At 35.3% G+C, this 25,688-nt stretch overlaps 1 long non-coding RNA gene across 1 annotated transcript in view; it reads left to right on the forward strand.

Annotated features, from left to right (window-relative positions):
- Positions 1-5,372: 5,372 nt before the first annotated feature.
- Positions 5,373-25,688, forward strand: part of LOC149134444 (uncharacterized) — a 235,448-nt gene continuing 215,132 nt past the window's right edge. The window contains exon 1 of the long non-coding RNA XR_016242913.1: positions 5,373-5,391. This is a non-coding gene — a long non-coding RNA (uncharacterized LOC149134444). The remainder of the gene's footprint in view (positions 5,392-25,688) is intronic.

Below are 25,688 nucleotides of genomic sequence, written 5' to 3' on the forward strand. Positions count from 1 at the left end.
AATAAGTCACGAAGAGAAAGTAAAAAATATTGACGCTGTTATGTTTGCTCAAATTGCTGAGCGGAGTGACAATCAATTTCATGAAAAACTGCAAAATCTATGGAAAGAAGACACAAACGGAGAAGGAAAATATCCATAAAAATGTGGGAAAAACAACAAGAGTGGTTCACTAACTATGAAAAAAACTATGGAGACAAATCCATTATGAAAACCAAACCAGAACAAAAAAATACGAGGAAACTGAAAACAAACATAGGCACCAACCCCAGAGGAACTGGACTAAGGTATCGAACCTCTAATTACTCAAGAACATACGCGGAAATTACCTCTATCTCACACCAAGTACACACTAGAAACCCATATTCTACAATACATGACACTGCAAATAGCCAACACTTGAAATATAGAAGACAACCATCAATCCATAAGGAAAAAAGGCATGAAAGACAAATAACATACAGACAACCACTAACCCGTAATAACATGTACCCTAGATGAACTAATAAATGGGAAGAAGAACAAATAAAATACAGACAGCACAGGTACTATAATAGGAGCAATAATCATCACGACAACTCAAGCAACCCACGATTTACGACCAAAAATCCCATATATCCTGAATGGCGAAAAGAGCATGGAAGACGGGAAGAAAGCAACACTTATAACGAACGGAATTCGTATAAAAGACGTGAACCATCCTCCTGCCTACATGGAAACCAGAATGCCGAGATCAGAAAATGGAGACATGGTAACACAATACCTTTTTTAAGGAGAAAATACCAAAATCACGCACTGGACCCAAATAATACACAAAATTTAAATGAACACACAGAATTTAAATGAACACACAGAACATATAAACCGGAAGATAGACTCATCAAGAATGAGATGAACCTCCTACTAAAAGGTTTCAAGTTTATCCCGACACTCACCCCTATTCTCATTGAACTGAAATCTGATATTGAACACTTCAACCGCCACCTCCGACTTATAGAATTTTTCAGAAATAAGGATTTAAATGATGAATCAATAGTCAGAAATAAATCCCACTTCACCCCCTACAAGGGAAAAGACAAATATTTAGACGCATTTATAGACACGATTTCAAAATTTCCATCAAATACCCACAGATGCAAACAAAACCTTCGTGAAGAAAAAAAAGGAAGCCTTACAAACACTGAAGAATGACAACTCAATCGTCCTAAAAGAAGCCGATAAGGGAGGGGCCATAGTAATCATGGACAAGGGCTATTATAAAGATAAAATATTGGAAATGTTAACAAACCAAACCTACTACAAAGAAGAATCAAGACACCCAGACAAAACGATAATGAATAAAATCAGAAGACTAATCAATGAATTTCAAGATTCCTTCACAGACAAGGAGAAAGATTATATATGCAACTCTTTAAACAAAGATAGCAATTTCTACGGATTACCCAAAATCTACAAAAGCTCCGAAATACAAAGTGCCATAAATAAGCAGAACCAGTACGTATAAATACTCTGCTAACCTCAAACTAAGACTAATAGTTGCTGGACCTCAAACACCAACACACCAACTAAATCATTTTTTAGATATACTATTAAAACCGTTGTGCCCTCTAATACCAAGTTACGTACGGAATGGCATAGATTTCATCCAACACATCTCTCCAACTATCGCAGAAGGTACTATACTCACAAGGTTTGATATCACCAATCTCTATACTAATATACCTCACACTTTAGGCCAAGAAGCAATCAAACACTGGATAGAGAAACATAGAGAACGGATAAATGAACGCTTCAAGACTGACTTCCTCACAAAGGTGACGCGACTACTACTAGAAGAAAATACCTTTAGATTCGATAATAAAGCCTATCGACAGCTAAAAGGGCACAGCTATGGGTACACGATTTGCGCCTTCATATGCAAACTTAGTTATGGGATACTTGAAAGAAAAACTTTATGAGGAAGTAGAAAAACTTTTGATCAGGAGTACAAGAAATATATCATTAAAAAGTGGAAACGCTTCCTTGATGATTGCTTCATCTTCTGGGACAAATCGAATGAAGATCTAAATATATATAACAATATACTGAACACACTTCACCCATCCATCAAATTCACGACGGAATCCAGTTGCAATAAACTACCATTCCGGGATATCCACATAAAAATACAGAACTCCACAGTCACAACAGACATATTTTATTTTTAAAAAATTGACACACAACAATATTTAAATTTCTACTCTTGCCATCCCTCACTCATCAAAAGAAACATCCCATACAGTATGGAAACACGCATCTGTATTATAGCGACTGACCCCAAAATACGTGAAATCCGACTCAACGAAATCAAAGGGTTCTTCACAATGTAGAAATACCCCTTAGGATTAATTAATGAGGGAATTAAAAAGGCGAAGAAACTGAACATCGCTCAACTACGGACACCTAAGGAAAGAAGTTAATGAAAACAAGATTCCGTTCGTTAACACACACAGGCCTGGAATAACCAAATAATGTGGAGATAGGAGATGTGGAACATACAACAACATCAACAACTTCAAATACTTGGAAAGTGATTCTCACATAAAATTCCAGAGTGGATCCTTTTTCAAAATAACTGCCGATATGAACTGCAAAACGCTAAACCTCAAAAAACAAAAAAAAAAATTGCATTGGTTGGCAAAACAAATAATTCCCTCTGCCAACGCGCAAGAATTCAGAAGTAACGTTATCCGACAAGAGGAATTACGCAACATACCATTAAGTAAGCACCTGGAAATATGCAGCGACGGAAAATTCAAAATTTTTCCCTTTTACAAATGTGCACGGGACGATCCGCAATATCAAAAAGTAAATGAACTACATTTCATCAAACAATTCCCTCCAAAATTGAATGTTTGAAAGAAAAGTGGAGGGAGTACATTTTGTAGGTGTTATACTAATGTTCTCTAATGCAAAAACATGAAATTGAAAGAGGCGTGATCGAAGTTACAATATAAACATGGACATATTCCCAAACAGACACACACGCCCGCACACATACAAACACACGCACACACACGCACACACACACACACACACACACACACACACACACACACACACACACACACACACACACACTTCATCAAGGGATTCTTCCCAAAATTGAATGTCTGAAGGTAAAGTGGAGGATTTGCATTTTTTTGTGCCAAACGTTTCTCATCTCTACAAATGTTGAAGTATATATATGTATAGCATTGGGATATTCTAGCTTTACGTGTATATATATATATATGTGTGTGTGTATGTGTAAGTGTGTGTGTGTGTGTATTTCATTTCATTTTATTTATTTATTTATTTATTAATTGCTGATTTGCAAATATTATAGTAATGTTTTTTTTTCATGAAGAACTACATTTCATCAAAAAAAATTCCCTCCAAAATTGAATGTTTGGAAGGGAAGACAGTACGTTTTGTATTCTAAATATAACTCAAAGAGCTGAAAAAGAAAGAAAGCAAAATGAATTTGAGTGATCTCCAGACTGCGCCTGTTATTTTTCTTTGTTTTCATTTTGAAGAGGCCACCATCCTTAAATTCATTCCAATACAATAGTAAAGGACTAAATATATAAATAAATAAATAAATAAATAAATGGTAAATACGAAAGGGGATACCCCTTCTCTCTCACTTCCTCTACCTATCTGTCTATCTGTATGACTATCTATCTATCTATCTATCTATCTATCTATCTATCTATCTATATGTCTATCTATCTATCTATCTATCTATCTATCTATCTATCTATCTATCTATCTATCTATATATCTATCTATCTATCTATCAGCCTATCTACCTACCTATATTTCTATCTATCCGTCTCCAATGTCATGGAACCTCACCCCAAAAAACAAAAAAAACATTTTCTCTTCTAAACCCCACAGAAACATGTTTTATATAAAGGAACAAGTTGTTTGTATATTCACAAAATTTTATTTGGCAAGTTCGAGAAATGAAAGAAAGCGCTAATAATAATGAAGAAATAAAAAGATGTTTTTTTTCTAGAATTCTGACATTTTTCTCGATATATATATATATATATATATATATATATATATATATTGATCTTATGATATTTACATTGTATTATATTATACTTATTTATTGTGCTTTTAATTATAAATTTTTTCTATATGTGACAGTGGATTTTCATCGATGAGTTCATAAACCTTGGTTCTTTTCCTTAAAACTATATATTTATATATGTTTTATACTGTGAAACTTAATTTTACTTTAATTTTTAATAAATTGATTTTAATTGAGTTTTTACCTGTAATTTTGGATTTTATCCCTAATATATATATATATATATGTATATATATATATATATATATATATATATATATATATATATATATATATATATATATATATATATATATATATATATACATACATACATATATATATATATATATATATATATATATATATATATATATATATATATATATATATATATATATATATATATATATATATATATATGTATGTATATATTGCTAAAAAGGACAACAAAAGAAAGAGACCTCGATATTATGTAAATAGAGGAATGTTTCACAAGAATTTTCAACGGCCGGATAACTGAAGACATGGTGGCGTGGGTTCCCACCCCGGCATCCGAAAGTCGGAGTTTTATCATGGCTACCGAATAGGTGCCACATATTCTTACAGATAAACACACACATATATATATATGTGTGTGTGTGTGTGTGTGTGTGTATGTGTGTGTGTGTGTGTGTGTGTGTATCTGTGTGTGTGTCCCTCTGCCTCCACCTCTCTCTCTTCTCTTCCCATGTGACTGGCATTCGGCCAAGCCTGATCTTTCTTTCTTTCTTGACCGGACGTTGTGCCTGCGACATCGACATTCCTCCCTGTGCCTGTGAAATCTTGTATCTCTCCCGTAAACCTTTATTTCGACGCACGCCAGCTTAATTTAATTCGTCCTTAGTCGAAAGACACCTGTTGTTATGTCCTGCTACTATTTCTATTGTATTCGTGTAACATTGTTCGTTTTTTCAGTCCTTGTTTTTGTATACATTCGCTGCTTTCTTCCAAGGAATCTAATGCTCTTAGCTTAGTTTTTACTTGGGGCTGGTCTGATTGGAGCAATATTGAGAATAACTAGCCGAAATTGCAAAGATAATCTGGATCTCGACTGAGGAAAGAAAACTCCGAATGACCTGTACTTGCTTTCTTTGTATCGTCTATCTGGATGTTTTGTTGTCCCTTTCTTGTATCGCCTAACTGTCTGGATGTTTTGCGTTCTTGTCCCATTTTGTATTATATATATATATATATATATAACTCATTTATTATTTGTTTTTACAGGACCGAACGCCAGCGTCATCACTGTTGTAAGTAGTTATTTCAACTTTATATTTTCTGACGCGACTCTATCTCTTTCTCTATCTCTCTTTACCCCTCTCGTACTTCCTTCTGTTACTACTATATTCCTCTCTTCCTCTCTTTCTCTCGTTGCTCACCTATTCTTCTACTTCCTCCCTCTGTTTTTCCCTCTACCACTCTCACTCTCTCTCCCTTACCCCTGCATGGTCACATGCTTCCGGTCACTAATCCTTTTCTTCCTTGGCTATCGCCGAGCAAACACGCGAACTTACTTCGTCCCCACTTTTAAGTTCGTGCCTCACAGCGTTCATATACACATAATTTTTCACGTCTGGCCGCATAGCCTTTTCCGTTTGCTTTCCTGTCTTGTTTTTTGTCCACCACTACATTCCTCCATGGCACAGGTTTAATGTGTGTATACAAATTGAATTTGCGGTCCATGGGAAGAGCCGTTTTAACGATGCGTCTTGCCCAACTCTTCGAAACGCCGGTGTTAAAACGGGGGTAGCTGATGAAAAAAAATGTTCTCTATGTGGCTTGTGTGTTTTCTGTACTCTGGTTATTATTATTTTCTTGTCTACGTTTTGTTTGCAATGTCCTGTACCCAGATATGCACCTATATATACAGGTAGACGTAGGTATGCACATACCTGTACGTATATATGCATATACTGATTTATTATTTGTTTATATATATATATATATATATATATATATATATATATATATATATATGTATATATATGTGTGTGTGTGTGTGTGTGTGTGTGTGTGTGTGTGTGTGTGTAAGAATAAACATGGTAGGCATATATATATATATATATATATATATATATATATATATATATATATGTCTCACGCCAGCTTAATTTAATTCGTCCTTAGTCGAAAGACACCTGTTGTTATGTCCTGTTATTATTTTTATTGTATTCGTGTAATATTGTTCGTTTTTTTACCGACCTTGTTTCCGCGTGATAGGCTGGATGAGAGAGGTGGTGTTAGCATGGAAGAACTCGAGTCACCGAAACAAATAAAAGATATTAATAGACGATAATACTGTATAAACGAGAAGGCGGTTAGCTGGCTGAAACGTTAGCACGCCGGGCGAAATGCTTAGCGGTATTTCGTCTGTCTTTATGTTCTGAGTTCAAATTCCGCATGGTCAACGTTACTTTTTGGTGTTAATAAATTAGATACCAGTTGCGTACTGAGGTCGCTCTAATCGACTGATCCCCTGCCCCAAAATTGTGGGCTCCGTTCCTAGAGTAGAAAAAAATATTTGATAAATGATTTGAATAAGAGTCGTCCTCTTACTATAATAGTAAGTATCCCAGCCTGCAACGCGAGAGACTGGGGTTCAATCCGTTCTGGAGAAGTAATCTTCCACTAACTGTGCCCTAGCATGCTCACATTTTTAAGACATACTTGTTATTAATAAATCAAAGAGTGCGAGCTGGCGATATTGTTAGCACACCGGTCACCCAATTTAGGATGTCTTTACGTTCTGTGTTCAAATTCCTTTTTATTCTTTACAGGTGGATTAGTTCTAGTTGAACATCTGTTTCGCAGTAATTAGCTTATCCCGTCCCACGAAATTAGTGGCCGTGAGCCAAATTTTGAAAGCAACATATGCATAAATCTTCGTTGATATTTTAATAACATACTCAATACATATATACGTTAAATACACATATAATTCAGTCTACAATTTTATGTCTTTAAAACAAAAAATTACTATAACCTTTTAAGATATCTCATTAATATTTAAAAACAATCCTTAATTAAGAGGCACTTATAAGTACTTGATTTTTTTATCAGTTGCCAAAGCTAAATCCCTTCCGATAAAATCAAATGTTAAATAAATATTGAATTGTCTTATGAAGTATAAGGGGAAACAAACAGATATATTGATGTTGGTAGGAAAGTAAACATTAAGCTTCCACAATCTGCTTAAAATAGATTCAACTTTCAATGTTTATTGTTATAATGAGGTTGTTTACTTATTTTAAAACGGGAATTGTTAGCTTTAGTACTTGTCTACTATATCCGTTACTTCAAATGTGTCACTTGTGACACCATTACAGACAATGCGTTTACTGTGTTATTGCTGATACGCCTCAGTTAATTTTATACACACCCAGAAGACAACAAAATTATTGATTATGAATACGAGTGCGAAACGCAGCTTTGTGGCATATAATCCAGTTATAAACTGAAACTATTCCACAATGTTGTCTTTCAGTTTAGCATATCTGTATTAGAAATTTGGTTATGCTTTTTAAAAGCAGTTCATGAATGTGGCATTCACGCACACATAGACAAACGCATACATATGCACGCACACGCACGCACACACGCGCGCACACACACATATATAAGTCTATGTTATGTGTGTGAGTGTGTGTATGTGCATTGTCTGCTGAAGATAAGGTTTATGCATTTGCTCAACTGATGGTGCTTATGACACATGTCTTTGTTATACTCTTCAGACAATCAGACATTCTTTCTTTAATGGCATGTTAATTTAGGAGAATTTTCGATTCTTGAGATTTTTTTTTTTCCTTTCTAATTTGGAGTTAGTATTAATTGCTAGCAATTATTTCGTCTACACTCTCTGGACGCCGAGATACTAAAAGAAACTTATCTCACATGATATATAATATAAAGTTATTCCTCTTTGTTATCCAAATGCATGCCAATGATAACTCATTTTCGTTTTATTTTTGCACAAATGTATGCTTGTGTTTGGACGTACGTACTTATACCTACCTACATACACACATATACATACACATACATATGTATAATGTACTCTTTCTTTTTAATTGAGAAAAAATTTTGATCTGCTGCCTATTTGGTAGCGAGATAATAAAGGAAAGCATGTTTTGTTCATCATCCTTCTAATGTTAAGAAGGTCTTACAAATTGTTATAGTCCCAGATATCGTTACCATTTGTAGTGTATTAATTAAGAATTTGCATTTTCTTCCCCAAAACCCAGGTCAAGTTATACTTTCCTCTAGGCGGGTTGGTATATACCATGTTGCTCCAATAAAAATAGGTATAAAACTGAAAATGTATCTTGGGGACTGGATTTGCAGATCTATACATGTCCTTTTTTCTCTTGTATTTTTCTATCCACATTTGTGTCCAGAAGGTAGCTAATTCCACAGCAGAACACGTCTTTTCCTTATGGCCCCACACGGCAATATCAGGGCTTTTCACTTAATGACTGTTTTAACTTTTTAGTTCCACCAATATTCTTTTGACCCATCGATCTCAATGTAGCTAACTTCATCTGTAAGTTTTTCATTTTGCTTAATGTATTCCAGACTGTTCTATGTATACGATCGAGGTGTGTTCATTAAAAATTCGCCGGACCCACCTCCCAACGACTGGGATAAACGACACTTGGCATAATCATTAGTAATTCTCTACATAGCCACCACCAGTGGTGACACACTTCTCCCATCGCTTTATGCAGCTGTGAAAATCTTGTCTATAGAAGTCGGTAGCTTGCGTCTGGAATCACGACTTTACCTCGGAAATAAGTTCATCATCATCCGAAAAGTGCTTCCCCTTCAAAATAGACTTCATTGTAAGAAAGAGGTGGAAGTCAGATGGTGTGAGGTTGGGAGAGTAAGGGGGATGAGGAATGATTTCATAGCCGCAGGAGTGTGTTTTCATTTGGGCAACATGGCGCATTGCGAACTGAGGAGTTGTCTGGAGGAGGCGGACTCCTTTGGTCAGCCTGCCACGTCTCTCTGCATTGATGGCGTGTCGCAATTTCTGCAACAGAGAAGCATAATATTCCCCGGTAATTGTGGTGCACTTTGTCAGAAAATCAATCACCACTACTCCGCACTGGTTCAAAAAGACTGTGAGCATCACCTTACCTGTTGGGGGTTGGACACGAGCCTTCTTTGGAGGTGGAGAGTTATGCTTCCATTACTTGGACTGGACTTTAGTCTCAGGATCATGGTGGTGGACTCATGTTTCATCCTTTGTGATAATTCTGCGAAAAAAAGTCCTCCTCGTTTTTTTGGAACATTGCAAAAAAAGCCTGGGAGCAATTGATTGATTCCTGCTTATGAAGAGGTGTGATCATTCGGAGAACCCATCATGCAGACAACTTCCGCATGTGCAAATGGTCGTGAATTATTTTTTTCCACGGACCCTAAACATAGGCTAGTTGCCGAATAGATATGCGGTGACCCTCCAAAATGGTGGTTTCCACTTTATGGATAGCGGAATGTGGTCGTCTAGGAATAGCAGCATTTTCCACCAATTTCTGACCGCATTTGAACTGGCGATGACAGTGCCTGACTACGTCGTATGATGGTGCATCATCACCATAAACTCCATTCATCTCATTGAAAGTTTCTTTTGGTGTACGGCCTTTGAAGTATAAAAACCTGATCACTGATCTGCATTCAACTGCTTCCATTATAACACCTTAGTCCACTTCTTTAGCCGTAAAAGGCAAACGAATGTTAGTGGATATATGCAAATTACAATGTGATATGTAGAGGCATGTTTAATTATACCTGTACAAGTTCCGTTTCCTACAATAACCGGAAGTGGATCAGCGGAAATCTTTAACGAGCACCCCTTGTATATATACATGTATGTGTATATATTTATGTATACATATACGTGGGAGGACAAGAGCGTTAGACTGAAGATATAAATGTTCCGGATTCGATCCTGGGTTTCGGCATCCGGAGATTGGCATCAAATTTTAGGTGCAGGCTTGACTGTGTAGTAAGAAGTTTACGTCTCAGGCATATGATTTCTAGTTCAGTCCCATTCTGCAGCACTTTTCGCAAGTGGTTTCTAATATATTCCTGGGTCGATTAATGCCTTCTGAATAGATTTGTTTGACAAATACTGAAATATATATGTGTATATATTCTTTTATGCTTTTCTTTTATACTTTTATTTGTTTTTGTCCATGCTGAAGCACGACCTTGAATGATTTTACTCGAAAGAATCGACCCTACTGCGTACTTTTTTTTAAAGCCTGGTAATTATTCCGTCGGTGTCTTTCGATGAGCCGTAAGTTACAGGAACATGAATACACCAGCACCGGTTGTCAAGCGGAGACATAGGACACACAGACACATATTCAAACACACACACACACACACACACACACACACACACACACACACACACACACACAGCTAGCGTTTTTCACATTCTGTCAACCATATCAAGTGACAATGCTTTGCTCAGCCCGAGGTTAGAGTAGAAGACACTTGCTCAAGGCGTCACGCTGTGAGACTGAATCCAGAGCCATGTTGTTGGGAAGGAATCTTCTTACCATACAACCACACTTGCGCCTATGTGTAGAAGAAAAATATTTAATAGCTCATTTTTATTCCATTCTTTTTAAAAACGTAGACTTCCTCTTCATCTTGTGTACGTGCCCCAAAAAGCAAAATTGAACGCGTTGTTTAAACGTATCAGTATGATAGATATAACGTCATGAAGCATAAATCCATTTTAACTAAATACAAAAAAAAGGGAGAACTTCAATACAATAGCTTGAACCGCTAGAGATAACAGCTAAATATACTTTAAATTATTTCTTTTTTTAAATCCAAATATACAGTCTGTGATATACACACAAGTGAGGAGAAGCCTGCAACGTTGACCGAGAGATGAAGCTACATCGCAATTAATCGCTCGTCGGATTAAATGGCGATCATTTGGGTCAATCATAAACAACAGCAAAAATAGAACTTAATACTGGTTTCAAATTTTGGCAGAAGGCCAGCGATTTCTGGGAACTGGGTAGGTCGATTGCATCAGCCTCAGCGCTCAACGGCACTTATCGATCTCGAAAGGATAAAAAGCAAAGTTGACCTCGATAGCATTTGAATTCAGAACGTAAAGATGGACGGACGAGATGCCGCTATTTTTCCCGGCAAGGTAACGATTCTGCCCACTAATCGCCTTAAAAACTGAACTTAATATAAGGGATGATAGAAGACGGCGAGCTGGCAGAATCCTTAGCACGCAGGGCAAAATGCCCAGCAGCATTTCATCGATCTCTACGTTCTGAGTTGAAATTCAGCGGAGGTCTGCATTGTCTGTCATCTTTTCGAGATCGATATAAAATAAGCACCAGTTGAGCACTGGATTGAATGTAATCGACTTACCTCGTGCCCCGAACTTGCTGACCTTGTGGCAAAATTTTCAAACCAGTATTAAGAAAGTTATAGATACGTACTTTTCTCAGTAGATATTTTGTAAACAAATCTCTCAGGATTTATCTATCTAACTGTCTCATTCTAATGTGAACTATTTATTGCTTATTATCCTTTCTACTTTTCCCTTGTAGGCATAAGGTTTGAAATGCCGCTAACGATTTTGCTAGCTCGCCATAAGTATATATAGTAATAGTAAGTATATATAATAAGTATTCACTTACTATTCAACCGTTTATTAGACATAAAACGTTATTCTATGCAGAATGTATATAAAAAGTATGCTAGGATACAGACTTACGAATTTATTTCTTTGAAATATACTTATCTAGTGTAATTCTAACCGCATTTCTATCTTATCCTTTTGTCTTCTCTACATGCACGAATCTATTTTATGTAACTGGCATGCTTCGTTTGATGTTAGGATCGATATCCAATATTAATAGTTTGGACTTTTCCAATTCATGAAGCATAAGATTCTTTTACGATAATTTCTTCCATTTAAGATAAATTTTCTTTCAGTTCTTGATTGCTCCTTTCTTGATGTTTTGAACAGTTAATTATTTGATACTTCAATCCGGTTGTGATTTTTCTTCGATAAATGCCTTTGAAAGCGGCTTTTTTTTTCAGAATAGGCTTGTTTCATAAACATTGGACGTCAGTTTGTCACAATATGGTGCTTCTTCCATCATATTTCGAAAGATCAGCATATTTTTCTGATGCATTTTTGTCTGCATTTACATATTGAGTTTAATGTAAACAGAAACATTATGGATTGTCATTTTGAATATGCTGAATCAGTCAAAGCAAATAGAAGAAGCAATAGAAATTTTTCAGTTTCTGATGGAATTTCTTCTGTCTTTCATTCAGGTTTAATTAAATGCATCGATGTTTAAGGCTTTCATTTTAATGGTCACGCTGTTATGAAAACTCATTTGAATTGCAAGCTTCCTTCTACAAACATATGCTCTATATTTAAATCTAGAAATTTTCAAAACACTAAAGTGTAACTATTCACCAACTGCAACCGTTGAATTCCTTCTTCTCTGATTTCAAAGAATTCAGCACTTTAAATTTCGTTACAGTTGCTAGTAATGTCACCGCAGACCGGTTTCAAATTTTATACTCAAATAAATATCAATTTTAATATTTTCTATATACAATATCTATTATATACACAAGATGGGTTTCGAGAAAATATCCCTCATGAAGATATCTTCGTAAAATCAGGAACTGAAATTAAAACACGTTTCATAAGGTTTAAGAATATTATATTTTATTATTCCACGTGAAAGAAAGATGTGAGTTGTTAATAGGAAGAACACTTTAAACATTGGAGCTCGTTGATTGACAGAAGATAGAAAAGGGTTAATCGAATTCGAAACAATATGATGTTTCATTTGTAAAATTTTCTAAGAGTTTCAAAATAGACGGATGTGGTAAAGAATGCAGACAAACATGCAGTCGTGGTTTTGGTCTAAAATATTCATTACCAGTATATATCACTGTATATGTCAGTTAAGTCGGTACTTATTTTACAATAATATTAATAAGTCAAGGCGGCGAGCTGGAAGAATCATTTGCACGCCGGGCGAAATGCTTAGCGATATTTCGTCTGTTTTCATGTTCTGAGTTCAAATTCCGCTGAGGTCGACTTTGCTTTCCATCCTTTCTAGATCGATGAACTAAGCACCAGTTGCGCACTAGAGTCGAGCTATTCGACTGGCCCCCTCCACAAACATCTCGGACCTTCTACCTCAGGAAACTTTTGGACGCTAACACTCTTCGGTAATTGACTTCCTTAATTACAAATTTGTCATAAAAATATTTATTTCCAATAATTATATTTCAATTTCAGAATTGGGTTTAATTAAATTCACATATCTTTCGGATCAACGTAGTTAATATTTTAGTTACAACAAACATATTTCATCATTATATTATTTTCCAATTACTTCTAGAAATCATGTTTTTAAACTAAAGACTTTATATTTTCAATCATTTCTTTCTTCAGATCAGAAAAGTAACGATAGAGAGGAGGAGGAGGAGGAAATGGCTGGGGAGAGAGAGAAGAGAGGAATACTAACTCTTTACTCTTTTACTTGTTTCAGTCATTTGACTGCGGCTATGCTGGAGCACCGCCTTTAGTCGAGCAAATCGACCCCAGGACTTATTCTTTGCAAGCCTAGTACTTATTCCATCGGTCACTTTTGCCGAACCGCTAAGCTACGGGGGCCTAAACACTCCAGCGTCGGTTGTCAAGCGATGTTGGGGGGACAAACACAAACACCCAAACACACACACACATTTATATACATATACATATATATACGACGGGTTTCTTTCAGTTTCCACTCACAAGGATTTGGTCGGCCGAGGCTATAGTAGAATTCACCTGCCCAAGGTGTCACGCAGTGGGAATGAATCCAGAGCTATGTGGTTGGTAAGCCACTTACCACAGAGCCACTCCTGCGCGTACTCAAAGAATGTTTTCTCGAAGTCAAACAGGTATATATACAGAGATATTGAATGTTGAATGAATGCATTTGATTTTCACACTATAGATTTTGTTGGAGGTTCTTTGTTGATTATTGCTCGAATAAAAATGGTCACAGGAAGTCTTTTTCTTTGAGTCCTTTTCTTTTGGTCTCGTTTGCATCCATATTTGTGTGTGTAGACCTATTTGGCAAGCAATACTAAGTTCTTCATATTCTACTTCATTGCTACCAGTTTTTAAATGATTCGTCCGCTTAGTTTTACAAGGTTGATGAAGATAAAATGTAGATCATCGAAATATTAAAACTTTCATTTTTAAGAAATAAATCTAAATTCCCTTTCTATTGCATTCCGTTAGTACGATTTAAAACTCTCACTACAATCTGTAAAAGGAGTCAATAATAATTACCTTAAATGTTTATTTAAGGTTGTATATATTAGTAGCTAGACTTTAAAGTGAAATGCGCTATACATTGTTTATAGCAAATTGCCAAACAATATAAGAACAGTTAACTTTTTTTCCAGCAGTCCAATTTCTTTATCAATATCTCTTCAATTATTCTCTAAATGTTATTAGATAAATTTTTGCATTGATACACTGCCACAAATATAAATAAATAAGTGACAGGAAGAAAGAAAAGTAGGCTCTACCGATATTAAAAGTCTGACCATCGAATATTGATAATACATTGTACTCTTTCTGCAAGCATGCATCCTTTTCAAGTACAATACATATAATTACAAGTAACGTAATATATTTGTAGGTGTAAAGATAAGCTTTCACTTTGATGAAAATTATCTGTAAGTTTACAATAAATTATCGAATTTTGCATTCATGTCAGGGATTAGAATTTTCTTCTATAAATCGAGGAGACACCTGATCGAAAATTATCTTTGGTAAAACGTTTTTCTCGTAATTGCTTTGTTTACCTAAAAGTAAATATGTACCTTCTGTCGATGGCATGCATCTATAAAGGCAAAAATAACAACACATTATATTTGTCATTCAAGTTCTAATTCTCCACTGGTCAAATACATGGTTCAAATTGCCATTAAAATTGCGAAGAGATTCAATGCAACTTCTGGCTCAGTTAAAGCATATGAATAAGAGTAGCGGACGTTTTTGCTCAAAGAATGTTCAATCAGGTATTCCTTCAAACATCTTCAATTATATCAGCCTATGTGACATATATGTAGCTGTTATGAAACAAAATACCTGTAAGCTGATTAGACCTAACAAAAACAAAAATGAATGTATGAACGACCTATCAAATGAAAAGAATGCAATGTTCAGAGCAAACTCTGTTCAATAATACAAAATATAGAATGAATTTATTGAAATATATAACAGTTACTGCTGTGCACATCTATCTATCACTGTATATTTGTTCTACCTTGTCAGTATTATCATAAATTCAGTTTTTATTTCGCTCTACATATGTAGAAAATGATAGATGCCTGTATACTTGTGTAAAAGCGTTTCTGTGTTTGTAGGGTGAAAGGTTACTCAATATAAGTGTTAAGGTATATGCAGGTATGCATGTACACACACGCACGCACTCTCTCTCTCTCTCTCTCTCTCACACACACACACACACACACAAACGCGCGCACACACACACACACACACACACACACACATAATTCAGTGAAGGAAAAATATTAGATTATTTGAGATTGTTCTAATGATCAATATTGTATTTATGTACAGGGTGCAGTAAATAAACTGTCGTCTAAACTTGGTGAAAATGAAAATAACACTGACATTTCATTTTAACAGATATATTTACAAAAATTACATAAAAATATCTTAAATACTAAAATACCAAATACAAAGTTTCAGTTTTTTGTATACCACTGCACTCACAACTTAAATTACCCGGAATACGTTTTCTGTGTAACTTGTTACCCAAGAGTAATATGCAGGCGAAGATGCCAAGATCTATTTGATCATCATTGAATTATTAACATATATATATATATATATATATATATATATATATATATATATATATATATGTGTACACATATATACAGGGTACGGTGAATAAATTGTAGTCTAAATTTAATCAAAAATGAAAATAACACTGACATTTCAACAGATATATTTACCAAAATTATATAAAATATCTTGAAATACCAAGAGTAAATTTACTCAATAACATCGCCGTTGGCTTCAACCACGATCTCCAGACTACTTCTGGACATTCTCCGTGTTTATGTCGGTTAATGCTGCCATAATACTTGTCTTCAGTTCATCTTTAGTGTTACAAGGAATTATGTTGGTCTCTCGTTCAACTGCGTCCCATACATAATAATCAAGGGGGCTGCAATCTAGGTAGTTAGATGGCCAGATGTTAGGGGTGTTGTGGTCGCAGCAATTGTCTGAGAGTCATGACTGGGTTTTTTGGCTAGTGTAGCTTGGTGCACAGTCCTGTTGACAGACAAAAGGTCTTCCAGCAGCCACCCTCTTCACCCAAGGTAGCACTAACTCCTCCAGGCACTTGAAATATACACCTGTGTTGAATCTGAGGCCGTGTGGGAAGATATATGGAGGTATATCGTCGCCATCACTAGTGACCACTACAAAAACCATGATATTGACAAGATGTTTGATTTTTATCACTCTCGTTACATGCCCTTAGATTGCTCTGTCCCCATATTGACACCCTAATACTCTGAAATGTTCGTATTGGAGCTTCCCGTGTGAATGCCAAGCAATATAGTATGTCATTTCCAAATCTGTCTCAGAGTGAATTGCGTCATGGTGCTGTTTTTCACACAGATGCTCCCCAAGTGATCCTACTATACTGTGTAGTCGACAAAATCAAAACCAAACAATGCGCATGTACGAAATTAAAAATATAAAATGGCGACAATTTACCCATCGCACCCTGTATGTGTGTATGTACATATATATATATATATATATATATATATATATATATATATATATATATATATATATATATATACACGTATATGTGTGTGTATGTATATATGTATATATATATATATATATATATATATATGTATATACATATATATAAATATATATGAATATGTGTATGTATGTATATATATATATATATATATATATATATATATATATATATATATATATATATATATATATATATATATATATATATATATATATATATATATAATTATGTGTATTTCTTCTATCTTAATGAATAAAAATTCTTCTGATAGAATAAATGGGTTAATAGAAACAAATGTAGCAAAGAACACAAAATAACTGTGGTTTAGTTCCTGTTTTTAAGGCAGGAACTCCTTGAAATTTTGGGTATTTGAGTATATTTAAGAATTTAAGGATTGGAGAAAACGCATGTTATAATTGCATACTTCATTCCTACATATGTTTCAAAGGATTACAACCTGTGTGATCCATAGGGATCTTTGATATTAAAATTGTAACCTTCTCATCAAGGAAAGGATGTCTTACGTTTAAGATGATTCCCATGCTTTCCCTGATGAGAAGGTTACAATTTTAATATCAAAGATCCCTATGGATCACACAGGTTGTAATCCTTTGAAACATATGTAGGAATAAAGTATGCAATTATAACATGCGTTTTCTCCAATCCTTAAATTCTTATATATATATATATATATATATATATATATATATATATATATATATATATATATATATATATATATATATATATATATATATGTATGTATGTTTGTATGTATGTATGTATGTACGTATACGTATAAATCCGTGGGGAAGGCAATCTTTCTAGGAGAAGGTAACTCTGAATTCAAATCCTCCACTGCTGTCTTGCAGTTATTATCCTTTTGTTGGGCAAAGACTGAGAGAAAGATACTCTGATATAAAACCACTGAAGCGGTTAGACTCCGGGATAATAAAACATGCGACTTCCGTAATCACCCAGTCATCTTGCCTTGGTTTGTCACTGGATATCAGATTCTAGGAGAGGAGTGGGTGCTATACGTGTCGTGAAAGCGTGTGGTATTGATATTTAAATGTAAAGATATTTCTTCAAGTCCCTCGGCGATGGAATAGTGGCGACATGTGCAAGCATAACGGGCTGGGAGCGCATAGTCACGAATCTGTATGCGGGCGGCTCAGGGCCAATCTAACGTGGCTGCATTGTTGAAAGAACAGCCTCATGTCTTGACGTGGTCGAGAGTGTCTAATCAGCCCTCTCTCTGGTAGCACTGCTCACCCAGAAATCTGGGAAAGATCTAGAAAAGGTGACCAAAACAAATGCCTGTTCTACCATCAAGCTGATCAGCAACCTGCAGCTGAAGGCTGTTCCCTACAGTAGAAGGAATACAAAGAGAAAACATGCAAGCAAGAAATATAGATTATGGGTAAGTGTATGGAATGTCAGGACACTTCTTGATCTTGAAGAGTCAAGTAACCCTGAACGGCGAACTGGCATAATAGCCAAGGAGTTGGCTAGGTATAACGTTGACATTGCTGCACTCTCAGAAATTCGGTTGAGTGAAGAAGATCAATTGACAGAAACAGGTGCTGGATACACTTTCTTTTGGAAGGGTAAACCAAGGGGTGAAAAACGAGTATGGGCTTTGCCATTCGTACCGAGTTAATCCACAAAATAGAACCTAATGATTTCAGTGATGGGGTTATGTATTTTCGAGCTCCTCTATCATGCAATCGTTTTATGACTCTTATTTCTGTTTATGCTCCTACTCTTGATAGCAGTAGCGAATCTATCATGGCTTTCTATGAAGATCACAGATAGGTTATGGTTTCGATTCGAAATGCAGATAAGATCCTCCTTCTTGGCAATTTCAAAGTCCGTGTTGGATTATGAGACTTGGGATGTACTAGGTAGACACGGTTGGGGAAAATAAACGATAATGGTTTCCGTCTTTTTCAGCTCTGCACTGAACTTGATCTCATCATCTTCAACACTGTTTTTCATCAGAAGGATATCGATAAAGCTACCTGGATGCACCCAAGATACAAACATGGACATATTCTTGATTATCTTATCACCAGGAAACGAGACTTTCCAGATGTTTGCACTGTCCGAGTCATGCGAGGTGCAGAACACGGGACTGACCATATGCTCATACGCGGTAAATTGAAACTACGCATCATGCGTAGAATGAGATCTAGAGTAATATAAGTCCCTAAATGTATTGATGTGTTGAAATTAAGGGACACTAAGGTACAGGTGAATCCGCGAAATGCTATTGGAGAAGTGTAATTTAATTGAACTTGGGCTCAGTTTAAGACCACTATTTATAATGTTGGAGTTGAGGTTCTTGGTCTCAGAAACAGAAAACATCGGGACTGGTTTGATGAAAACGATCTATAGATAAATAAACCTCTTGAGGATAAAAATAAGTTGCACCAGAAATACCTCGGTGCCCCAGATGAGGATAAAAGGCCCTTACTGCAGCCTCTTAAAATGATATAATCATCACTCATGCATTCTGTAGCTTTTTTCCTGCAAACTTTCTGCTCTTCTGGCAATAAATTCTAGCTGTCAGGATGCTCGTGAATACTTTGTGTGAGCATTCCTGTTAACAGATTCCACACTAATCGTAAGTCAGTGATTGCTCTATAATTACTAGTTACATTGCCCTTGATTTTGTCTTTTATAAGAAGTATTGCTCTCTGTAGTCACCCAATTAGGTGTGACTTCTTCATTCAGGAATCTCTGTAGTGTCTCCCTAGTCTCCCATGTACAACTAAGTTACCCTTGAACTAAACCTGATCTCGGCCCTTCTAATTCGGCACTTCTCCTAACACTTTGCTCATTAACGCACTATTTAGCTTTAGATCTGATAGCTTCACACTAATTACTTCTACTTTAACTTTCTGTAGCCATGTTGCATCTCCATTATGGTTAACAGCCTTATCGCAAATATCACTCCAGAACTTTCTAGCTTCTTCTGCATACGGCTTCTCAACGTGAATAGTTTCTTCAACGTTATGTATTAGGCGATACAATCTTCTCTGGTCTGTCTCAAACAATCCACTGTAAGCAATCTTATTGCTTATGAGATGAATTCTACATTATTAACTAACAGAATGCATTGTAACAGAAATAAACAAAACGGAGATTAAAAAGCTAGGCACCTTTTTGACAAGTTAACTGATGAGACATCCGTACCTTCGATGCACCACGACTGTTTGTGAAGCATTTCACCTGCGAGGCACAGGTGCACGATGTGTTGAAACGATCAAAGTGAATAATAAAGAATCTCATGACTTCCATTTTTTCCTCTCGTATAATTTATAAACTCTATGGACACGAAGGAATTCCTGAAGTAAATCCAGTGGCATATACCTCTATATTGTTGATGACATAAGGTAGCCGAATACTGTGAACGGGCTTTAATCATTTAAACAGCATACTACAAGATGTATATCCAAATATAAAATTATTACTATTATATATATATATGTGTGTGCGTGTGTGTGTGTGTGTGTGTGTGTGTGCGCGCGCGTGTGTATATGTATATATATATATATATAGTAATACATATATATGTGTATGTATACACATACATATATATGTATGTATATACAAATAGAAAATAGTGGTACAAGTCACTAATGTTTGCTGGAAATAGCAGTCGATAACAGTACGACGCTATGTAACGCTTCGCTGAATATATACAGGCAGAGATGTGTACGGCGAACGAATATAAAAAATTTCGTCTTACCTCTAGCTGAAAAATAATACTACTGTATTCCAATAATATTTATAATATTATATGTATGTATATAGATAGATAGATAGATAGATAGATAGATAGATAGATAGATAGATAGATAGATAGATAGATAGATAGATAGATAGATAGATAGATGGATAGATCTACCTGTGTTTGCATGTATATATGTATATATGTGTGTAATATATATATATACATATACACTCACACGCACATATAAAGGACAAAGCAAAACTGGCTCACAGAATAGACAATTGTAACAACAACAAAATTAATGAGCAGTTAATAAAAAACGAAATTATTTCGAACATTTCATCAAATATAATAAACGCTAGCGGCAGCTGGAACAACATTGGCACACAATAAAGATAATAGCTATACTAGCAATTTTTAAGGAACAAGTTTACTCCTTTTGTTACAACGATAAAAATGTTATACCTAATAATGTTCACCCTAAAAAGGAGTCGAATTTGCCGGCACAGACAAAAATTCTCCTACTTTCACTTTTAGAGAAATGCGAGGATACCCAACTTGCAAAAGTAGCTGGAAGAGGAAAGCTACGGAATATTAAGAGAGATTCTCTCGACTTAGCGCGTTAAGGTTGGGGAATCAGCCAAAGCCCAGACTGAAGTAGTTTGATATACTTCCCCCTACTCACATATGCTTCAGTATTTGTTGCAGAAACGTAAGAAAAAGACGATCCGGAGAATTGGAAACGATGTTGACACGAGGATTGTGGTCATCTTTTTACGAGTGTAGTGTTTAGAGTCATGTGATATGTGATGTGTGTTTAGAATGTAGTTGGAAACCTTAGTGATTATTGGGGAAACCATATCAGAACTGCATCTAATTGTTGTCACGGAGACAAGGCAGGAAAATGATGTGACGACATGGACAACAGAGAGATGGAAAGAGGCTCAAAAGAGAGAAAAGAAGTTTCCTTGAATTCAAACTTACTGAAGAAGATAAATTAGTCAACGCAGGGGACATTAGGAAACTCAGAAAAGCTTATGAAATAATAAATAAGATTTATAAACGCATTAAAACAAAGATATTCAAAAAGAAATTATGCTTAGTATTGAGTGGAAACTAATAACGTCTGATATATAAATACAAGATAGATAAATAATTTTAATACGGCCATAAAAAAGATCTTAGTTGAAATACTCTGATAATTCCAGAATGACGACAGGAGGTGGAAGTTGCGATATATGAAACATTTGTTGAAGATATATTAAAAGCTAGTCAGCAACTAAATTCTCAAACAGCTTTGATAATTAACAGATGCATAGAGTTTGGAATGTCGATGTTGTGATTAGGATGCAAAAATGCCTTACCTCTCGTTGAGGTATTTGGAGAAGTAGAAGCTTAAGCGGCATAGTACTGTAAGGAAGGCATACTGCAGTAATCCGAAATATTCGCTCAACAAAATATCAGCTTTTGATGTCTTTTATACTGCTACAAATTGGAAGGCACTATATATCTAGTTTTCTGGACACTTATGTAAATCTAATAGAAAGCAATATAGCAAGGTAATATGTAAGCGTAGAAACATAGTTCTCAAGTGAATTTGTAGTGGGAGTGAAGTGCTGCAAGGTGATATTTCCTCGCCTCTCCTTTATTATATCATTCTAAAGAATGATATAATAAAGAAACAACTGGAAATGGAAGAGAATGAATTGAATGAATTTCTGGAAAGTATTTGGCAGATCTGGAATATGCTGATGTCAATGCTTTCCTTGCAGAGAACGGCGTACAAGTTTGATGAAATCGGGAAAGTATGAACTAAAGAGATAGATATAAATAAAATAAAATTACAGATTACACAAGAGGACCGAAATAATGTGTCAATGGAAGGGTACACTGCATAAGAGTTTAGAAAAAGTACTTTTCACCAAAAATATTAACTTCAGCAAAAGAAAAGACATATGGGAATGCGACCGTATGTTTTTCTTCTGAGAATGCATGTAGTTCACAGCACTTTGAATGACCATTGAGAACATTGGCACAGCTTGAATGAACTGCAAGAAGACTTATGAAATGATAAAAGTGCATGTCTGACAACAACTGGATTCCATTTCATTAGAGTATAGAGAAGATACACTGCAGGTGAAAATTTTTACCAAGCTATGACTGCAGTAAATAAACTGCCATAAGAACGTTGGCAATTTCCCATCCTGCCAGTAACTTAGAGCCTAATAAAAAAGAAATGGGGAACATTAAACCCGAAGCATGCTCATCGACTTCAGCGTACTCGCTAATAAGAATGAAACTTTTTCCTACACATAAATATTCAATTTTCTATGCAGCGAGTTCTTAATTTGCGAAATTATCTCCCTTCATTTTGTGAGTCCTTAACAGTTTATTTCATTTCATTAACTAAAAGACAAATTTCCATTCATTTAGAAATGTCTACATACATTATTCTCTATGCCACATATTTGAATTATTTAACTTGAGGATTACTAATTATTAGAATGTATGGAGTTCTTATGGACATATAGAGTAGTTTGCCTTTGAAGGATACATCTTGGTCACTTGATAATTTGAGAATTAAAAGTGTATTGTTCACGAATCTAGTGGATTCTCGTAGATGAGCATGGATCGTTTCTCTTTTAAGTAATTATCTTGTTCTCCATCGATTCGATTACTAATGACTGTTAAAATAAAGATATTTGCGTGTGCGTGTGTGTGTGTGAGAGAGAGAGAGAGAGAGAGAGAGAGAGAGTATACATACACACACACACACACACACATGTGTGTGTGTATAAAATTGGTAGCCTGTTTCTATGAATTTTTTAGAGGCGATCAGTAATGAAGAATGTCTCTACTTCATTGACTAATTGGACGTTGTAAATTATAGCTTTCTTCAGTTTTACTTATTTCAACTACATCATGTAAAATCTCTCTAAAATATTCAACCATATAAACTAATGATAGACGAATCTGGTTACGGAATAATGCTTTTTATTCTACCAAGTTGAGTTATACAGTAATACAATTTTTATTTGCATTATTTCCGACTGTCTTTAGTATAAAACTTAGAAAGGAGAACTTCTGTAAAAACAATTATTAGCTTAGTGCATTAATGCTTTCATCTTTCTCTGCTGTCACTTATTACTGTTCCAGAAAACAAAAAGAAACTGTTTTAATAAAACATAAAGATGAAGAACAAGAGTTACTGAAATAGCCAAATAAAGGAGCATTTCCCAATGACTGGATCTACTTTTATTTTTCTTAATATTTGCTCAAGGAAATAAATTTACTATCGATTCACTATTGTTTTAATATTTGTAGGATACAGAAATCATGATATGAACGGATCATCATTTGTATTTCGTCCCAAATATAATTTCTTTGAGTATCTTTGAAGAATCAATTAAATTCTATCATAGTGAAGCAAAATAATCAAAGTGTGGAATTTATTCATTTCTAAATTTCAACTTGTTTGCTAACATTTTACATGATTTATTTTGGAAAGGTTTATGAATCGACTCAGAAAGATATCAGGCATTTTATTCCTTGAGAAAAGGGACTGAAGATCATACCGCTCCTCGTGAGAAGGTCGGAGAGTAAAACAAATTTTATTTGCGTTACTTTTTCACTCAGTCCTATATATACAGGGGTGAGTAAAAAACTTAGACAAATAAAAATTGCATTACTTTCTCACTCACCCTCGTATTATTGATGACTTTAATTTACTTATTGATATTTTCGTAGCACATTGCGGTATTCTTATATATTTGTGGGCACATTTTTTACTCAGTGTGAGGATAAAAATAACATTCAAACTTATGAAATAACTACGTAATTTAAGAGACAGGAAAAAGCAACATTTAAGAATTTATGCCGAGCTGTGATTTCTGTTCTTATCTAGGCATTAAGCCAATAAATATATATTATATGACTTTACTACTTAGATCAGGGATATTTGAAATGAGAGAAGTAAGGTCCAAGAATGGAATTACAATACAATTTTAATGAGCTCAGTAGGCTATTGGCCTTTCAACAGTTAGAGCCCATAATAGACGAGCTATAACATATTTCCATAGTTGAAGGGATTCCACTGTTCACTTCGGATTTCATTTTGTAGAGTAATGTTTACAATAGCCTTGCTTCAATCGGCAACATAGTTTACAGTGTGAAATTCACATGATTAGTAAGCCCAAGCATATAGTTAGTCAATAATTAAAAAAAACGAAAGCATACGAAAGCATACGAAATAAGACTAGAGCAAAGCAGGTAAGCGATTGTTGGATCACAGCAATGAAATATGGGGAAATATTGATATAACTGAATAAGATACACTGACCTATAGCGCAATTTAAATGTTATAACCCGCCCACTCACACAAATGTATGCATGTGCGTATATGTGAGTGCATGCGTATGTGCGACTGGTCAGTTAAAGAAACCAGTCTAAGAAAGGAAGAAAAAGAGGTACTGGCCGCTGGTCACGTGACAACAGCAGGCAGAAGAGAAAGACAGTAAGCAGAGAGGGCAACAGAGAAAAGAAGGGGGCGTGGATTTTGGGGAAGGAGAAAAGCTAGGAATACAAGAGAGAGAGAAGGCAATAAGTAGAATGACTAGAATAGAAGTTACTTCTATTCTAGCCTTTCTACTTACTCCCCTTCTCTCTCTCTCTCTGTCCCTCTTGTATTCCTAGCCTTTGTCGGTGTAGCTTTCTCGGCAATCTGTATATGCTATGATGTATATTAAAATTAAAATAATAATGCGCCCTTTTAAAGCCTAGCTAGGCTCATGCGCCCGGTTTCCCGGTTTCAATGGCGTATGTGTTCCCCAGCTGGACGGGACGCCAGTCCATCGCAGCATTACTCTTTATTTCCAGCTGAGTAGACTGGAGCAACATGAAATTAAGTGCT

The sequence above is a fragment of the Octopus bimaculoides genome, chromosome 8 (assembly GCF_046866305.1).
Source record: "Octopus bimaculoides isolate indiv1 chromosome 8, ASM4686630v1, whole genome shotgun sequence".
NCBI classification, from domain to species: Eukaryota; Metazoa; Mollusca; class Cephalopoda; order Octopoda; family Octopodidae; genus Octopus; species Octopus bimaculoides.